Source organism: Coptis chinensis, chromosome 3 (assembly GCF_015680905.1).
Source record: "Coptis chinensis isolate HL-2020 chromosome 3, ASM1568090v1, whole genome shotgun sequence".
Taxonomy (NCBI): Eukaryota; Viridiplantae; Streptophyta; class Magnoliopsida; order Ranunculales; family Ranunculaceae; genus Coptis; species Coptis chinensis.
The window spans coordinates 37742271-37749749 of NC_141458.1; the positions used below are offsets into that span (position 1 = coordinate 37742271).

At 44.4% G+C, this 7479-nt stretch overlaps 1 long non-coding RNA gene across 1 annotated transcript; it reads right to left on the reverse strand.

Annotated features, from left to right (window-relative positions):
- On the reverse strand, positions 1–1230 carry LOC147509479 (uncharacterized). Its single transcript, XR_015216567.1, has 2 exons — positions 909–1230; positions 1–393 (listed from the first exon to the last, which is right to left on the reverse strand). It is a non-coding gene; the product is annotated as an uncharacterized LOC147509479 (long non-coding RNA).
- Between the last annotated feature and the right edge of the window lie 6249 nt (positions 1231–7479).

A 7479-nucleotide genomic window follows, 5' to 3' on the forward strand; every position in this document is an offset into this window, starting at 1 on the left:
TACTGGTAAAAGCAGTTTGTTCAGGAAGCAAGTGTACATAGTTTTCAGTCACTCAAATTTACATTCTATGATGCATGGAACTGCTAGCTCCTTGTCAATTCTTAAGCACAAAACTTCATCAGCTATATATGATGAATGAATTGGTTCCAATGGAAAATTACATAGATAGTGAGATGACTTGCTCGCTCTAAGTGTTTATTGGACAGTAAATATTGGAAAGTAGTTCATCCTTAATACTAAGAGAATTGAAGGGTGACAAAAGCGTTCATCAAATGAAAGGCTAAAGAAATGCTGCAGACCGACTAAGTTCACCAAGGGTTAGTGACTGGAAGAGTGCACAATCTGTCCTCAAGGATTCCTCGGAGCAACGCCTGGCTGCAGGAGCAGTATTTTCTGCAAGGATAGATCCTTCACACAACGTAACAAGAAGTATAAAGTTCATTCAAATATAACATTATGTAAATATGTTATCTGGAAATTAAAATCCATGTTAAACAAAGTAGGTGACATGGACTTATTGAGGATTGAGGCATCTCTTTGATATCAAGACCACAACAAATCACTCAGCAATGCATATGACTACCGATGCCTAAGGGTAATTCTGGGCTAGCTGGCAGGCTCTGGTGCTTCCTTCAGAGATAACCATGGTACCTTTAATTAAGCTAACTATAGTTAAGAACTTGAGGATTGCTCTAACTATTGGGATGAATGCGTAGCAGTTTTGGAAGGTGCTGAGACATCAACAAGGGATGAACTAATAACAATTGGGTTAAGTCTGATGCTGCTGCTGTAGCGATAACATTCCAATTGAATTATAAACAATGAACCCTAAACGATATGACTGCTTTTTACATAACAATAAGCACTGGATATATGAAAAGAAGAACTAAAGATATATGATAGCACACCTGCTCCACTGTCGACGCGAATCCGATCATTTCCATGGTATTCAGAGTGCACAGACAGACGTACTGGCCATATCAGCAAATCAGCAATCATTTGAAAAGTGACACCCGAGGCAAAGTACCAATTAGGATCATTTGATGGAGCAGTAAATAAACGTGGACTGTTGAGGATCACTGTCGCCATAAAAATGGAAACGTGTGACCAGGACGATCACAAAGCTGAAAGATTACAGGCTCAGGTGGGTTTTCATTTATTTGTTCGGGTGGAACCACTTGTAAGTTGTAACCCTGCCGGCATTAGTCATCCCAAACTATATTTCATTACACATGTTGTACACTTTTCTACTAAATATAAATAGATACAAAATAAATTTATGCCCAATCACTCAAATTGGAAATTAATTATGGCTCAACTGGGTCAGTATAAGCAATTACAGATCCAGAACTTTTTTTTTTTTTGACAAAATGACTTAAAAATATAACGAATTTTGGTGTTTTTAACAATAAATGTAATATATTTTTTTTCTTGCCTAAAAATACATAGTATTTTCAGTTTTTAAAATTGATACAATCTGTTAAATCTAATTTTGACAGAATGTGAATTGCCCGTTAGAAATGGTCACATGAGTTGCACTCTCCTCTTGTGTTTATCTATTTGACTAAAATACCCTAGAAACAAATTTATTCAAATTTCATATTTGAAGAAATTTTCAGACTCCACAATCTAGCAACAGAAGTCATTCTCAGTAATGTGAACTGAGACTCTGAGAGTAGTGGCCCTTCAACAGTATGGTTCTTCAGCACCACTACCTCCATAGCTGATAGCTATACTTGACCCGTATGCACATTAGCACCATACCAATTACAAAGATCAATATGAGAACCAACATTCCAGGACAAGTGTTGGAATTCATCCGACCACTGACATACGAAATTGTCTGTTCAAGCCGGTACGAAACCGAATTCACGTCATTTCATTTTAGCTATGAGCGCACCAGGCGAGACGTAATGCATTCCACATCTCCCAGTAATACTTCTAACTACTGTATCAAAAGCAGCACAACCTATCTAGAACAATTACTACATAGGAGTGGGAAATGTATTGACCTAAAAACTCCTTCTCTTATAAGTCCAAAGGGATCTCTTCTTATTCTCTTTCTCCCCCCTTTTTCTTTCTTTTCCTCTCTTTTTCTCTCTTCTCTCCCTTTTAGTGTGCGGCCTCTCCTCCTTTCCTTCCTCTCTCATTCTTTTTATACCCCTTTCTCTCGCTTCCTGGCCGTCCAGCTATCCTCCCATCCAACCATTCCCCTTTCTGCCATACCCCAGACACGTCCGCGCTCTAGGGTTTACCGGCTATGATCGCCTACCTCTCGGTTGGCCTCACTAAGCTGCCCCCCATTCGGTGCCCCGCGGACCTGGTCCTCCTCTAGGCTCAATTCCTATGCTCTTGCTCTATCACACTATCCTGCCTCCTTCATGATGTCCGCTCAATTGAGCCCATACAAATACCCCTTCTCGATTCTGCGGTCCTATTTATAAACCCGGGGTCGAGAACCCATTTCTCCTCATTCTCTGCACACTCCTTGGGTTGCGTGTGAGAAAGATTGCACTCATCACGCACGTTCTTTGCCGCCTCTCGTACCTCGTGCTGCCACGTGTCTCTTTTAGGCTGGCTCGCTGTCTTGTCGCCTTGGTTTCCTCATTCCTTGCAATTACTCTTCTACCCCCAATCCCTTCGATTTTACCAACTCTTTCAAATGTCACTTTTACCCCTCCCTTATATAATCCTCTCTACTTCTTCTTCCTCTCCCACTTCATCTTCCTCTTCTCTCTTTTTTCTCACTGCTCTCTTTATTCACTCCGGCCAACCTCCAGCTAGTGACCACCCTTCCCCTCTTTTTCCAGTGAACTTCTTCCTTCTTGAGCATTCCACTCGGGCTACACTCTTCCTTGGTAAGTTTCTCTAGGCTTGAATCTCTTTAATTTCCGCTTTTATTTGAAATAATCACCTTCTCGAACCTATTCGTCTTCCTTCGATGTCGGTCTCTGAACCCTCTAACTCCTCGTCCTCCCAATCCGGTGGGGCAGCGTCTCCGCCCCCTCCTGTTCCGGCTGCGGTCCCTTCAACCTCTGGCCGTCCAGCCTTTTTACTGCTGCCCCCTTCTCGATACCGTAACCCTAATTTGGCCGCAATTAGGGCTACCTATGGTATTCCGACCGACATAGTTTTAGAGCATGTTCCCTCCATCACCCATTACCTTCATCTGGTTCCCCGACGTCCGGGGTATCTTGTAGTCACGGTGGGCCAAGTTGTAGCCGGCTTGCGACTACCTCTTACTTTGTTAGATGTCAAGGTATGCAACCATTTCAACATTCCTCCCTGCCAAGGCATAGGAAATTTTTGGAGAATTATGTATGCTGCAAACTCTTATAATAAGACTGGGGACCCCAAAATCACGAGCCGCGACATCTTTTCTCAGTATTACATCAAAAAAAGCACCAAAGATGTCGGGGTGGGGTACCAGTCTTTCTGTGTGCGTCCTCGAAAGAAGACCTTCCTACTTCATGTTACCACCTCGGATAAAGTATGGCACCACTACCCGTTGTATGTGTCAGGCCACTTTCTATCCGCAGATCTTCCCGATGATTTGACTCTTAACCATCTCGCCTTCAAATCCCGCGGTGCGTATCTGTGCTCTCCCTTTCTCTCCTGATGTATTATTTCGCTTTTTCCTAACTGTGGTTTCTCTTCCTTGCACAGGGTGGCGACCAGATTCCAAATCCCAAATCTACTCTGGTATTTCCAGTCCTATCTTCCAACGACTCCGCGACCTCAAACCTGACCAAGCCGCCCACCTAGGTATTCACCTTACCACTGCGACCCCACTTCTGCAAGTTCCTGAACTCCAACACATAGGTAGTTTTTCTACCCCCTTTTACCGCCCTCCCCCTCCTAAAGAACACAAACCCCGAGCCTCCCCCAAGAAAAGGTCCCGCTCCCACGCCCCACGCCGCAACCGAACCCGGTCCGCTACCCCTACACCCGTCTCCCACAGATCCCCAGATAATCCCACCTCCTCTGCTCCGGAAGGCATCTATTCATTCTGCTCCATCTCTGACTGGGACGATCAATACCACAACTCTCCTACCAACGACATAGATGTACACACGCAGAAGTTGTTTGACAGCGACTCTGACGATGAGGTGGTTATTGAGGTTCCATCCGCCGAGGTCCGAACTTCCACTGAACAACCGCCCTCTAAGAAGCCGCAGACCTCAGGTTCTGCCGATCCCGAGCTCTCCACACAACAGGATTCTGCTTCTGGTGACCCCGCCCCCAACCCTGCTATGACCCCCTACCATTTCATCAGCCCCCTCTCACCGGGCTGGCAAGGGACCTGCTTCTGCGCCCCTACCCACAGATGCCCCGGCATCCTCCCTTGCCACTATAGAAGAATTTAGCCCGATCTTCAAAGGTCTTGAACCAACGTAGGTAAATAAATCGACGGCGACTTCGGCTCGGACAATGCCGCGGTTGCCTCTTCCTTATATTACAACTCTCACTTACCCCGCGACATCGCGTATGCAGACGGTGGCACGTTCGATTCGCATCGCACTTCATTGTACACTAACTGGGAAAGGGTACATTTTTTTTTTTAATTATTATTATTATTATCTTCTCCCTTGTGTCTCAGGTCAGCTTGGATATCTCTTTTATGATTCACGGCCTGCTCAGTGCCTGATATTGCCCTTTTTACTACGTTAGAGAGTGAATCTCTAATTTGGTTAAAGATGCGAATTCAAAGTTTCCTTACTCACGATCTTCGTGTTCGTAAAGTTGAAGTAAGAATTCGAACCAACCTAAAATCTAGGACAAACTACAACTTGGTTTTTACTCTTAGGGAACTAGTGAGTAAGTTTAATACTAATACTAAGTTTCTTTACTATACAAACATTAAAAAAACATTAAGTTTCAAAATCATGCAACTAAGACACAATACAAATTACTAAAAGAAAAGGTGGAGAGTCAATCCTCCTCATGTGAAGATAACTTTTGTTGTTGATTTTAATAAGTTGATTTTATTCTTCCTAGACTCATAGACAAGTCATGATAGAAGAAAACTTGATCCCTAACATGTATGGCTCATCTCTAAGCTCATACATGCTAGCAAGTGGAACCAAACAATGACTTATCTCTAAGCTCATCACTTTGATCCCTAACTAGACACTACACCAACTATCATTTTGGGATAGGATGTAGGTCTAATTGTTCTTCCTAAACAACTTACCAAACCAACTACAAAGATTTTCCCTCACATGAGTTTTATTAACTCCCCAAAAGGGAAGTTAGCTCATCATCCTTGGGATAAAGGATTTCAAGTTAACTAGTAACAAAAAGAGATAGAGAAAAAGGAAGAAGAAGACTAACTATCTAAACTCACTTGCTTTTGATTTATTTTCCTAGAAGAAAACCAAAGTTTCCTCTATTAAAAACTATTACAAGCTATTCTTACCAAACTAAAACTAAATAATAAAAATGACTAAGGAACTAAAATAATACAAGGTAAGGAAAAGAAGTCAAGGGAGTAAATGGAGTGCCCCCCTTGTTTTGTTTTCTTCTCCATTTGAAAGAAATCTCATTTCCTCCCACGTGAAACATCAAACCACATTTACTTCATTTTTATCCACCACATTAAAACAAAGTGACACCTTGCCTTTTTTTCACTATTAACACCTAATCTAATTAATTACATGCAAGGTGTCAACTTTGCACCAATAATTTGTCATTTTTGTCTTGACATGCTCTATGATTGATGACTCATCCAATCTTGTGAGCCCGCATAGTGGGTCCTATTTGCAGTCCAGTGGCAGTCCGGTCTTTGGGCAATTTTATAACTTCCCACCTATGCGTAGAGTGCATCGCCCTGATTGTCTGAGCAGCTCACTTGTCACATTCGGAGTCCTGGTTTAAGAGGTAGGAGCTTCGAAAGTTTGATGCTTCTATGCGGATTTGGAAGAATTCATATATACGTCGTTCCTCATGCTTTATCACAGGTTTAACCAATATTTCCGTGTTTACTGCGAATACCTGCAAAAGTATGAAAACATATTTATTTCATGATTATTAAACACATAATTAACCAAATTTATATGTCTCAATGGGGTTTTATAATACACTTTTGGGTGCTTATCAGTGCCCGAAACAAATTATCTACCTTGGAGAGGGAGCTAGATGGACCCCTGGGTCTGAGAGCGGCCTACGCTGGCCTTCAATCCGAATTGGCGGCCGCCAACTTGGCTAAGCTCCAGGCCGAAGATGAGCTCCAGACTGCTGAGTGCTCCCATCAAAAGTACATGGACCAAGTCAATGACCGTCTGAGCCAACAACGGGACTCACTTCTCCAGCACCATCAGCTCACCTTGGAATCCGCGGCCCAGAAGCATCAGGAGGCTCTGGAGGCACTTAAACAGAAGTATGAAGAAGCCAGTGCCGCTGAGTCACAAAAGAACCTATCGGACATGAACATACTCCGCGACCGCTTCAAACTTTCGGTCGACAAGAGGGTGGCCAAGAAACTTCAAGAAGTAATGGATAGACTCATCCAGGAGGGCCGCCTCCTCCTCTGAAATGCCAGCCACTTCCACGGCTGACCCTCCTGATATCACTGGAGACATTTTGTCGGCCCCAGAGGTCCTGCCCGCAGCTCCCTCCGAAGAAGCTGCCGAAGATGTCACTGCTGCCACTCGCTAATCACCTTCCGATGTGCTGCCTGTCAACGAGCCCGCTTCTGATACGATTTAGCGACCATTGTTTTGTAATAAGATATTTTTGCTTTCATGGCCCTGTTGTTGGTCATACTTCCCTTTTAACATGATATTTTGGGTTTCATATGTTTTACTATTGTCTCTCCATCATTTGAGGTTACTTGTACTTTTCATCTACACTTTTTCCTTCATCCAAATCTCTGCTATTCTCCTGAGTCTCTTCCACGCTATCTTCCTCTCTAGTGCCAGCGAAGGGCTCACCCCCACCGCCGCCTCATCCACTGAGATGTGCTGAAACAGGCCGGAGACATTCTTTTTGCCCCCGTGTTTCTTGCGGGTTAGTCCACGGGACGACTATGGCTCTTGCGCCACTCATCTCTGGTCCGCGAAGGGCTCATCCCGCCCCGCGGCTTGTTCAGGCTACTACATCTCCCGGGAACACTCTATTGCCCCACGTGTCTCTGACCTCTCTGATCCGTGAGGGGTTCATCCCGCCCCACGGCTCGCTCCGTCTGTTCTACTTGTTGGGAACGCTCTATAGCCCCACGCGTCTCTGACATTTCTGATCCGCGAGGGGCTCATCCCGCCCCGCGGCTCTCTCAGTCTCTTACACTTGCTGGGAACACTCTATTGCCCCACATATCTCTAACATCTCTGATCCGCGAGGGGCTCATCCCGCCCCGCGGCTCGCTCAGTCTCTTACACTTGCTGAGAACACTCAATTGCCCACGTGTCTCTGACATCTCTGATCCGCGAATTTCATCCCAGCGGCTCGCTTCGATCTCTTACACTTGATGGGAACACTCTA